General features: G+C 43.7%; 1 protein-coding gene across 1 annotated transcript in view; it reads left to right on the top strand.

Annotated features, from left to right (window-relative positions):
* The window catches only part of CAPN6 (calpain 6), a 415,205-nt gene that overhangs the window by 306,554 nt on the left and 95,876 nt on the right, over positions 1 to 12,775 (top strand). The gene's annotated exons all lie outside the window — the stretch shown is intronic.

Here is a 12,775-nt window from a genome sequence, read left to right on the forward strand (position 1 = left end):
AGGTGCAACCAGTAGTTAATTTATTGACTATATATTGATCATATTGTCATGGTAAAATGCAACCCTCTATTAGTCTACCTTTAGCAAGGGTCACAAGTGAGATACGTTGACCTGAAATGGATCTGAAAATCACAAGAATTCCTTCCTTTATTTTCTGGAAGAAGAGGGAAAACCTATTTTTCTCAACATCAGACTTCTCTGTCTCCGCCATAGATGCTCAAGTGTTGTATGAAAGGATTCCAGGGTGGTGGCTAGTAACAAAAACATTGTTCTGAATCTCTCCAACCTCTGTCCAAGTAGTGACTGTTCCACTCTCAATAAAAATAGTATTTGTTCTGATTAAAGCTTTGAACTCCCTCCCCGAAGACTGCTGGGTGTTGGATATGGTCAGTAAATGAAGGTTATTGCATAAAATTTTCAGCCTCCTTTGCCAGCCCGCTCATTGTCCTTTCCCTTTGATATCTTATGGACATCGCTGACTGTTCCCTCTACATGCAACACAAAGCACTGTATCCTAGAACTAGAAACTGTAATGGCCTGGTCTTTCGGGAATTCTTGTCTTAAAATGTTTTTTCAGAGCCTTTCTGTTTCCAGTCTGTGTGCTCTACTGAAGTCTAGGTAGGCATTCAGAGAATCATTGATGGGTGTTTGTGGGATCACCCCATCTGATGCTCACCACTATTTCCCTACTACTGGCTCACAACCTTCCCTTGGTCCGTCAGGTTTTCAGAGGACTCCTTCCGTGGGCGTCCTATTAAACCTTACGTAGAAGAGAACAGCAGCAGTTATATTGTCTTTAAAGATAATTCAAGCTCTTCTTCTCAATGAGCAGTGTTTGATTGTTCCCCAAATTATTTTTTGCTCATCAGATGGTTTCTACAATGAAATGCTTTGTTATACCCTTCAGGGCATATACATTTTACTGCTATGTGTCTTATCCCATTTCACGGATGAAAATATCATAAATTTAGTAGGTAATCTTGGATCAAGTCGGTGATATCTGAGTTTCTGATGTTCTGTTTATGATATTGCATCCAACCCACAAGGGATTTATGCCTAATTACATATATACATTTTCTTAGTATTTCATTGGTGTATGGTTTGATGTAATTGATTTTGCTTCTCCATTTTGAGAAGGTTGTACTTGAGATGTGAGTGTTTCTCTGTGTTTATTCCAGGATGTATCATTGCAACATTAGTAGTGCTCCAATATGGGCATTCCATACGCATTTGTTTACTGTAAACTGCTGATTTGAGAGTTTCCATTCTAATGATTTTGGAGATGGTGTGCTCAGTCCTGTCTGTTTTTAGTAGGGTAAAAGTACTGTAAATTTTAGATGTCACTTCAATACTGACGCATAGTGGCAGTAGTACCCAGATAAATCCTATTGAAGTTAACAAAAAAAAAAGTTGTCTGCTTCCCATCGAGCATGCCACTCAACCCACTGTTGTATTAGTTGAAAAGAGACTCCTTCCATTCTCATAGCAAGGAGACCCGTGGCAACTGTGGTCTTCTGCTGGACACGTAATGAGGCAGCCACTCCCCTGAGGCTGCACTTACACATACCCCATGCCTACCATCACAGGCGTCACCTGTCAGGTGACCCAGCCAATAAAAGAGGCTGGGTACACATGCCTGAGGTCAGTTATATACACTTACCAATGGTGTCCGCGTAATTATTTCTTTAGTATGTGGGCCTAGGGCCCACAACACAACTTTGGTGACAAGGCAGACAGAACCCTCCCTGCCACTGCACCTCAGGCATGACGGGACCCACATCACGCTGTGTGGCTACCTGGAGAAGTGTCCGTTGCTGCCTGTGACCACTGATATTTGGCCTGGTGGGAAGGGAGAGGAGTAGTGCCATCACAGCGCACAGTAAGCTGAAACTGCATTCTTCTACAAGGTCCCCAATTTGGGAGAAATATGTTGGCGAGAGGGAGTGCATTTGGCTTTCACAGAAACAAGAACCCTGCTGTGCCCGTGTACAATGACCCATAAGAGAGAGGCATGAGCATGAGGGATAAGCTCGAGGAGGAGGCTCCTGGCTCACTTCACCTCTCACCGTGTGTGAATTGAGCCACACTCCCCATCCAACGCAAGTACCTGCAGTAGTGGGAGCAGCTCCCCACCTCCCTCATCCTAGCTGGAACTGAAGCCTTGAGGTATTGAAACTGTGATGGGTGCGAAGAGGACTGCGTGTTCCCTGGTGGCCACCTGATATCACCGCAGGCACAATAGAGTTGTTGACAACCTGAGAAAGAAAGCTTGCGACCATCAAGGCAAGTTGTCACCACCTGTAGGACAGGCTTACCACATGACTGCCATCGCCATCATGCCAGTCCCTGTTTAGTGCGACACCACACCCATCTATGGAGCTTTAAAAAACTAGAGTAGAGTCTGACGCAGTCATTATACCAAAAGGATAGAAGTACCAATGACAGAATGAGTCAACCAGCGACTACCTGCAAATCCCACCTGCATCCTGATCCCAAGGGGGAGCACTCCTTGACTGTGATCCATCTACCCCTGCAGTTGCACAAGTGACTAACCAGTGGCTTTCACCAGTCTTGCAATGGCCCAGATGGAGAACAAACACAGCCGCAGTGCAGACCACATGCAGTCCTGTGGCAACCCACCAAAGGATCTCCACAAGTGAGAGACTGACCTGAATTGCTCCACTGATGGGTTCCAGGAGGTAGTGGTTGCTCAGAGTGGAGACTTCAAAAGGTTGCAGAATGTCTTCTCAGTCACAACAAGACTGTCCTCAGTGAATCAACCAACACCACTAAAGCAAACTTTGTGAAGGACTCCAGCAACATTCCTGCTGCTCTCCTTTTGAACTGTTGACCTTAACCACAAATCATCCCGAGCATCAGCAGAGTGGACCAGATCTATATTATGGTCCTGATTCCATCTGGTATTCTGCCAAAAGACTTCCTTGAACTAGTGTTCATGCCAATAAAAGAGGCCTGGCGCATGTCCCTGAGGCTAAATATACCCACCTACAACTGGTGTCCATGTCCTTATTTCTTTAGGATGTGGGCTTAGGGCCCACAACACAACAAGCAGCAATGCCTGCATTGCCTCATCCTTACCATCCATGGAGATGCAGTGGTGGAGGGAGGAGAATCAGTCCCCCACTGGCTCCATGATGCCTGTCCATTCTCCTTGACATTTGGTGTCACTCGCCCATCCTCCATTCCCTTTGTCCCCTAGTTTCCCTTGGCCCCGCCAGGTGCTTATACCCCCCCGTGTCCCTCCGAGTACCACACACCTCCTTGATCCTGTGATACATCGCAGGCTAACAGAGATGCTGCCCCCTGTACACCCTGTGAGGAACATCATGAGCAGAGGATCACAGGAGAGGAGAGAAGCAGCAGGCTCACAAAGAAACAGCAGCAGCAGTGGTTCACACTGGTAAGTGATATACAAAAACGCCCACTGCGTGAGCGCAAGTACGTGTGTGCCTGAGTAGGCTTGAATATGTGTGTGTGTGTGTGTGTGCTCATGTCTATGGGTGTGCATATTTGTTAATGTGCAAATGTGCTCTCCTGTCTGTTAGTTTGTCCATAAGTCTGTGCAAGTTCATGTCTGGGAATGCATTTATGTGTGTTTGTGTTTATGAATGTTAGTGTACTGGTGAGGGGTGGGTGTTTTCCCCTACTGCTCCCACCCATTAATTGGTGGACATAGTAAAATGATGGTAATTCCTGGCAATCTGCTGGCTCTGATACAATGCAATTCCCTAACAGCATACAGAAACTAGTGCAATGGGGGTGTGTCCTAGTAAAATGCAGGCCCGACATAGGCGTGATAATCCCTGGAAATATACTGGTTTGGCACAATGTGGGTAAATCTTAGCAACATATTGTCCCTGGAACAATAGTTTTATTCCATGGAAACAAGGTGATCCTGGCACATTTGTGATCTTTCCTAGCAACATGCTAGTCTTTGCAAAATGGAGGGAATTCCTGGTATATTGTTGGTCCTAGAAAACTGGTGTTAATTCCGTGCAACATGCTGACCCTGGCACATTGGTCGTAATCCCCTGCAACAGGCTGAGTGTGGCACAGTGGGGGTAATTCCTGGTAACATACTTGCTGTGCCACAAAGGTGGTAATCTCTGGCAACTTGCTGGCCCTGGCACAGTGGATGTAGTTCCTGGTAGAATATTGACCCTAGCACAATGGTTGTAAACCCTGGCAGCATGCTGGCCCTGGCACATGGGTGGCAATTGATGGAAACATTTCAGTTCTAGCACAATGTTGGATATTCCTGGTAAATTGCTGGCGCAAGCACAAAGGTGGCAATCCCTGGTAACACACTGGTGCTGGCACAACAGTGAGAATCCTTGGTAACATGCTCTCCATTGCAAAATGATGTTAATTCCTGGTAAAAGTTTGTCCCTGTCACAATGGTGACTCTGGCCCATTTGTAATTTTTCCTGGTAAAATGCTAGACTTTGAAAAATGATAGCAATTGTTGGTATATTGCTGGTCCCAGGCACAATGGTGATAATCCCTGGCAACATGCTGACCCTAACACATTGGTGGTAATCCTCTGCAACATGCTGGCTCATGCCATGGAGGTAAGTCCTGGTAACATGCTTGCCCTGCCACAAAGGTGGCAATTCCTGGTGAAATTCTGTCCCTGGTACAATGATGGTAAGCACCTACAACATTCACCTACTGGAACAGTGGTGGTATTTGCTGGTAAAACGCAGGTCTTGACACAATGTTAGTAATTACAAGTACTGAGGTACCTGTAGGAAGATTTTCACATTTCTTCCCTTTGTAGCTAAAAGGCTCATTGTCCAGGCCCTGATACTGTCTCGCCTAGCCTATGGGAATGTTTTGTTCTTCAAGTCTCCTTCCTATGTGTTAAAGAGACTACAGGTGGTGCAGAATGCTGCTGCCCACCTTCTAACAGGTACCCCGAGACACCATTTGGCTAAATCTGCTCTGTGTTCCCTTCACTGGCTCCCCATTGAACAGCGCATTAACTTTAAAGCTGCCTGCCACGTGCATCGTGCACTCCACAATAGGGGTCCGGCCTTTATCAGGCATATTATAACTCCTTACAACCCCCAGAGAACACTCAGATCTTCCTCCGCTTCTTTGATCAATACACTTCAGTTTAATAAAGTAGGATGGGGAGGCAGGTCATTTGCCTTCAAGGTGGGTCATCTATGGAATTCTTTACCACTGGAGCTTCGATCAGAAAACTCGGAACTTCAGTTTCGTACAGAGCTCAAGACCTTTCATCTAATAATAATAATAATAATTTCTAGCAGCATGCTGGCCATGGCACCATGGTGGTAGTATCTGCTAAAGTGCTGGCCTTGGTACAAAGGTGGTAATTACTGGCAACATGCTGACTGTGGCACAACAGTGGTAATTCCTGGTAAAATACAGGCCCTGGCACATGGTATTAAACCTTGTCAACATGCAGCCATTAGCACAATGGTAAAATGTTAGATTTGGAACAACGGTGGTCATGCCTGGTAACATACTGGCCCTCACACAGTGGTAGAAATCCCCAGCAACAAGCTGGACCTGGCACAATGGTAGTATTCTCTGGCATATTGTGAGAAGCTGTGGTACATTGATGCCAAGGCATAAGTGTAAATCATTTGAATACATTAAAGCTCAGGCAGCATCAAAGAATGAGAGGATAAGGTCACACGACCGTGTAACGTAGTACGAATGCCATAAGGGCCCTCGATCCGTTAATACGAATGCAGTTTTACGATTTAACAACAGGCTTAGGAACCAGGACCAGCTTTAGCACTGGTGGGGCTGTGTGCAACAGCTTTTTTTGGAGCCTCCACCCAATGACCACCTCCTCAGATTCACTCACTACCACCCAGCAAATGTGCCCCTCATCTCTCCATAGCCCCCCCTTTCACATACATTCATTTGTTTTAAAGCACTTGTGAAGGTTGGAGTTACTAATCCACTGAGCTATCCACATAAAATTTAGGGCCATATGTACGAACACATTTTCCCATAGACCCTTTGATACATCTGGCCCTTAGTGCTTTTTCTTTGCAGCAGGCACATTAACCCTCTCGGCTACTGTATGGCGAGTCAAAATTCCCATCTCTCTCCCTAACAGGAACATAAATCACAAGAGGTATCTTGACATTTTAATTGTTTCCTGAAGGCTGGACGCAGAAGGAACTTTTCAGCAGGGGCTTTTAAATCACAAGATTCGTAAGTCATTGCTCAACACAGACGTCCACTGAGGTCAGCGCCCCTAATCCAGGTGAGCACTGGGTGAGGCTGCACCGCTCGCATCGCCCCAAAGCTGGCCCATAGCCCTAAATGCATTAGGGACAAGGAAAGTGTGTAGTGTGCACTGTTCCAATGAATATGTATGATTAAGAGTTGTATCTGACAAGGGATACCGCAGAATAAAAGCAGTGGACATACCTTACAAAATGTTTTAAAAAGAGTTGACTCTTCAGAAAAAAAGAGATGCGTAATCTGACGCTACAATGAATTGTCAGGTTCATTTGAATTTATCTAAATAGTAGTGGAGAAGGTCAGGGGACACCAAGCAGAGATGTTGGTCGTGCAAAGAAAATATCAGAGAAGAGGAGAACCAGTGCTAGTGAACAATATGTAACCGGTACGTTAGAGTACATGCTTAGCTAACCTCTCCATAACCCAAGACAAGAGCCTTTGCTATTGCTTGGGTTTGGGGGAAAGGGTTGAACAAACATAACTTACTGCATTTGTGATTGATTGTTGAAGGGTGCTGTGTTGAAGTCATGAAACAGTTCCTAGAAGGCAGTTCCTAGAGGTTTTCAACGACACACCAACATCTATAACCTAATCCCCTAAACACCTAGGGCCTCATTTACAAGGATTTTGCACAGCCTTAGCGTAATATTTTTTACGCTAAGGCTGCGCAAAACAGTCCCCTGCCCCACACCATATTTACAAACTGGCGCAATGTCACCATTGTGCTAGTTTGTAAAGCCTTGCGCCACATTATACCTGTACCAGGTATAATGTATGCAAGGTATGCGTTCCCCCGTTAAAAGCCCTGCAGAAATGGCGCAGTGAAATCTACAAGATTTCATTGCACCATGCTGCACCAGCGTAGCTCATTTTTTTAACGCATGCTCAGGGCAGGTGTTAAAGGTGATGCTGTGCTGTTGTTTATGGGCCCCCCTTAACATTGTTGGACTAGCATCAAAATGTTGACGCTAGTCCAGCAATGTTAAGGTTTAGAGCAACAACAGCGTCAGAATTTCTGACACTGCTGTGGACACTTTGCGCCATGGAGCATTGTATGGTAAATACAGCAATCCCATGGCATCGTTAGGGGGGTGCAAGGCTGCAAGGAAGCTTCTTGTAAATGAGCCCCATAATTCCTCTTGAAGATCGCTCACATTTGAATTGCAAACCCAACATTATGGAATGTGAGAACTCTCTACACTTTCAGGTGAGATTTCCCTGTGGTATTAGATAGTTTATCCCAGACACTGAATTCAGACAGTTATTTCAGTCATCATATTCTTATATCTGGACTACTGTAAGTTTTTACTAGCTGGGATTCCCAAAATGAATTGTTGCATTGAAAGCAAACCTAGATCCAGCAGCCAGGGTTTTCATGGGCTCAAGAAAGTTCAACCATATCTGTCCTATATTGATGTCATTAGAAAGGGAAGCAGGGAGCTAATTCAAACTTACATGCATAATGGAAAATGGAAAATCTTGCTATTCCATCAACTCTGCTTGTACCCAACTGAGATACAAGGTGTTGATAATATCAGCAATTTTGCTCCTCAGGAACGCTTCTGTATCAGTTCAGTTCATAAATGTTTATTCGGTCTGGATATTGATCATAAAAGTATATGCAGTACAATAAATGATAAAAAAGTATATTTTTACATTGCATCAGATATTAAAACAGAACTCCCTAAAAAACAATTGAGGGCCATAAGATTTCCGTATTCTGATTGCAACCCTAAAATAAATCACCAAGCTTCTGTATCATTTTGCAGCAATTACTGCATAATTTAATGACAGACACTCACGCCTCTCCCTCCACCAAAAATTGGCACTCTCGTGTATGGTCTTTTAGTCTCACAACTGTGATCATGATTAGACACTCACTTTTAACTTCTATTTTTATCTAGTATGTTTCTACTTCTGTGCAGTGATGGATCGTGCTTATTGGTGTTGGGTCGCTGCCCTGCTTGATTTATGTCCCTAATTTATCATTCCAAAACTGATGTTAACCTACTATTCACTGTTGGTATGATAAAAAAAATGTAGGTCCTTGATAAAGGATGGCTGGCACTGGCACACAGAGGTGCCTGAACCATCCATCTGAGAGATTTGCTGGGGCTGGCGAAGCCCACCCGATTCCTGGAGCAACAGCCTTTTGTGTTGCTAAAGTTGCCCTAAGTGAGAAGGGTATGCCCAGACGTGGATCCTTTGCTCACTGTGCCACTGGATTCAAGCTAGCCTGGCTGATGAAGGGTGATACCCTGAAACCAGTCCCAGGATGCTTGTTTCCGGTCCAGGGAGGACCTGGCTTGGCAGTTCGGGCTGGACTGTTCCCATGAGGAACAGGGTCAAGACTGATTTGCATATGGCTGGGTCCAACCTCAGGTGGCATGGTGAGCAAAAGAACGATGGATTAAACCCAGATCTGACTGGGGGTGAGTGTTTGCATTGTTCATCACTCCGTCCATCATCCTTTTGTGTTCCTGGAGCAACAGCAACACATACTGAGATAGCTTCTGGTCTTTATGCGTAAGCCCTGCAGTGTCTGAAGCTATTAGTCAATCACTCGGTCACCTCACCCTCTTGCATCTCGTAAGCATGAGTTTGGACCAGGAGACTCACTGACCCCAACCTACTCAATGATGAGGTGGGCGGGAGTGAAGTGAAACAATAAGCTAAAAACTGTGTGGCAGATATATTAATATTTGGTGCAATGCAGCAAGACAACTTGCTACGCTGTATCAAATGAGGGGGCAGGAATGCACCATACCTACTAAAATACGGTGCGTTCCTGCTTTACCTCTGCACTGGTGCACTTGTGGCTGCCAAGCACCAATCCAGGTACCCATGCATCATGGTTTAAGGGTACCTGCGGTACAGGCAGGACTTTTTCCTCTGAGGCTTTTTCCTTATTCTATATGTGCTGTAGAATGCAGCACACATAGAAAGTGGAAAGAAACAAGGCAAAATAAACATATGTTTCCTTGCTACTCCTCCCCTGGGAAGGCATATCATTTTAATGCATTTCCAGGTTTACTAGTATTACTAAACCTGGGAATGCACCAAAAACCATTTGTGGATGTGTGTGAACACCCACTCTCCACCCATGGAATGCTTTCCAAGGGCAGAGTAATGCGAGGCATCGATTTGTGCTGTCTTGTGTTACTCCAGCTTTACTATGCCACGCAGAGTCATGCAAGGTGGCTCTGCGTGACATAGTATATCTCATTTAAGGACTTGCATTGACCTAGCGACACCTTGTATGACGCAAGGGCAACGCAAGGCCCTGATAAACCTGTCCCTCAATTTTGACAAGTGGATAGTGCATTCACTGTACTGACATCATCTGTTCCGCTTAAGAGCCTGAGGTGTGAAGGAGCTTTTTTCCCAGCCCAAGGTCAGGGCACTAGAACCTGAGGAGCTGAAGTGGACCAGTGCAGGCATCTGAAGGCAGGTAAATGGAAAACAATGTTAAATGTGTGCATGTGAGTGATGGTGTGTATGTTTGTATGTGAGGGAGAGAGCATGTTTATGTGTGAGCAAGTGTGTGTATATGTGAGTGCAAATGAGTAAGTAAAATTGTCAGTGAAAATGAGTCAGAGTGAATGAGACTGTGAGATTGAAAGTAAGCATAATTGAAAGTGAATGTGTGAGAATGAGTATGTGCAAGCGAGTGAATGAGTGAATGAATTGAGCATGAGTGACATTGTGTAAGAGAGAGAGAATGACAGGAAACTAAGATTGAGTGAGAGTGAGTAAAACGGTGAGTGAAAACAATTCATAATAATCTATACAGAGAGTGAGTGCAAGTGAATCAATGACAATGAATGAGTGTGAGAGAATGAGCATGAGTGAGAATGATTGTGTGAGTGAATGTCAGTGACTGTGAGTAAAAGTGACTGACAGGAAAGTGATTGAGAAGGGGAGGGTGAGTAAAACCGTGAGTGTTTCAGAGTGTGGCATAGGAGCTCATGTGGCTGCTTTTGGGTCCTGGGACCCAGGCTAGAATCCCGTTCTTGGTGCTAGACTGAAAATAATGTGATTTGGGGCAAATCACTTCATCTCCCTCTACTTCTTAAATGTGTGTCAAATGTATTTGTGTAATTTCCCACTTTATGTAAATGATCATCTAGATCATCTGCCGAACCCTCACATAATACCTCAGAGCTACGTTAGTGCTATATGAGTAACAATACATACATAACATACATACTAAGTGAGAGACTGGGACAGAGACAGAGAAAAAGAGAGAGACTAAGAATGTATATAGGTGTTTAAGAATGAATGAGTGTGAGTGAATATAAATGAGAAAAATGTAGTGTGTGTTTGTGTATGTGTTACACTTGCAAGTCTACTGCTGGCCCTAGCATATTACATGGAATTCTTGGCAATTGGGGTACCCATGGCTGCAGATGGTCTGCAGTGCAGAATATCACTTAGTAAATATTGTTGTATCACAATATCAAGGCCTAAATATCAAGGCAAGAATATTAAGAGGGAAGTATACAGTACATGGGTAAGTGTAGATTTACTAGTCTTATCTTCACATCTATGTACCTTGAAACATATACCTTAAATGTACATATAGGTGGAGTTAAAGTACAGGAAACCCATCCTGAATGATAAAGTTGAGATACTGGAGGTAATTCCTGGGATTTGGGGTGCCCCCGGGAAAATGCTGGAGCCAGCACATTGAAGGCAATGGTTGGCACATGGGGTATCTTTGCCAAAATGCTGGTGCTGGCATATTGGAACTAATTGCTGATATAAGGGAGGAGAATCATGTCACATGTGATGAGGCGTAGGTAACCAAGACAAAATGCTGTCCCTGACAATCTGGAGGTAACGTTTTACAGATGGGCTACCCATGATGTATAGGTGGCATTAGCTGTAACATTCTGCCAATGGCATATTGCAATTAATGCTGGCAAATGCAGGGCACACATTTCATATGTGGACACTAATGACGCAATGTTGGCACTGGTCCCATTGAGGTAGTTATTGACATAGGGAGACCACACACTGTACATTTAAAAGAAAATGGGGTCAACTTCTGGGAAGCGTCAGGCTACGTTGGTTTGACACATCAATGGCTTGTGAGCAACTTGTATGAAAATTGTGCATCAAATACACTGGTTGAGCGCATGATTTTCAAATCTTTCTCAGGAGAGAACCTCCTCGTCCCCTAAAACCCTCCTGTAAAATGTGGATCTTTCTCTATTCATTTGCTTGCTGGAATATGGGTCCAGTTTAGCTCCCCACCACTCTCAGAAGATCAAAAGTCTCCTATACTCCTAGTTCAGGCCGTGCTACTCACAATTTCAATGTTACTAATTTACAAAAGCAAAAAGTCCTCATTTTGCTAATTGTGTAATTAATGGTCTGCAAATCACTCTGATAGCCTAGATTCTTGCCCAAAGCATCAAAAACTGCAAAAATAAATAAAAGACTCATTTACAAGTGTAATCAACAAAATATTCTAATCATTTTAGGCCTCTTAGCAAATACGAAAACTACACGTCAGAGGGCATACCACCTTAATTTTGCAAACTTTTTAAAAATGGTGTCCTATAATATTTAATGATATCTTTTATTAACATTTTACTAAAATATGTTTCTGAAATTGTTTCTAAAGCTCTCCAGTGTTAGTGTGTTGTGTAAATTGAGTCTCTGGCTTAGCTTTACAAGATTTGCATTCACACTGACAGGTGACACAAGTGAACTTAGTTCAATGCACCAAGGCTTGAATGTGAAAGACAGGTTTTTGTAGCCCCACAGAACTCCATCCAAGACATAGTTGAAGTGGTGTCAGTGCCTTTGGGGTGTGAAAAGTCCCTAAGTAAAGTCCCAGGAACACTGTGTTGATCAGAAACAAACCTTTTTCATTCTATGCAATCACACACACAAGATGCTCCAAGAAAAAAAACACTTTAACTACAATTGTGTTTATTTCAATATGTGTACCCTTTTGCTCAACACATCTAAAATAATCACAAAGAATACAATTAAAACAACACAAATGCACACTGCAAACAGTAAAAAATAAAATGAACATTTCTAACATGGTTTAAAAGTCACCTAAAAACCTAAAACCTACTTCTTGTGCTACAGTACGACAGCATGGAGAGTATAATAGCTTGCAACTAGATTTTACTAGGGAGGATGAGCACACTAAATACCTATTTACAGCAGAATGCTGTAGTTATCAGGAGTCAAGAAGGATGTGTTCCCTGAGAAAGGCAAACATATGTTCAGCACCAGCATCAACTCCTTCTGGGCTCAGGCTCGATCAGCTTTCATTAGAAAGTGCAGTACAGTGGCAGCATCTCGAGCAGGCAGAATCTTTTCTGGTAGAATCTTGCACCACAATCTGGGGCGAAGGACCTCTCCTGATAAGCGGTGAAGTGGAAGTCCTTTTATACTGTATCTTATCTAAGATGGAATTTTCAACATCACTTTAGGAATGTTGGATATAAGCAATGAACATCTTGATTTTTTCCTTTAAACCTATAAGTTAAAAGTTCAA

The sequence above is a fragment of the Pleurodeles waltl genome, chromosome 2_1, assembly GCF_031143425.1.
Source record: "Pleurodeles waltl isolate 20211129_DDA chromosome 2_1, aPleWal1.hap1.20221129, whole genome shotgun sequence".
Lineage (NCBI taxonomy): Eukaryota > Metazoa > Chordata > Amphibia > Caudata > Salamandridae > Pleurodeles > Pleurodeles waltl.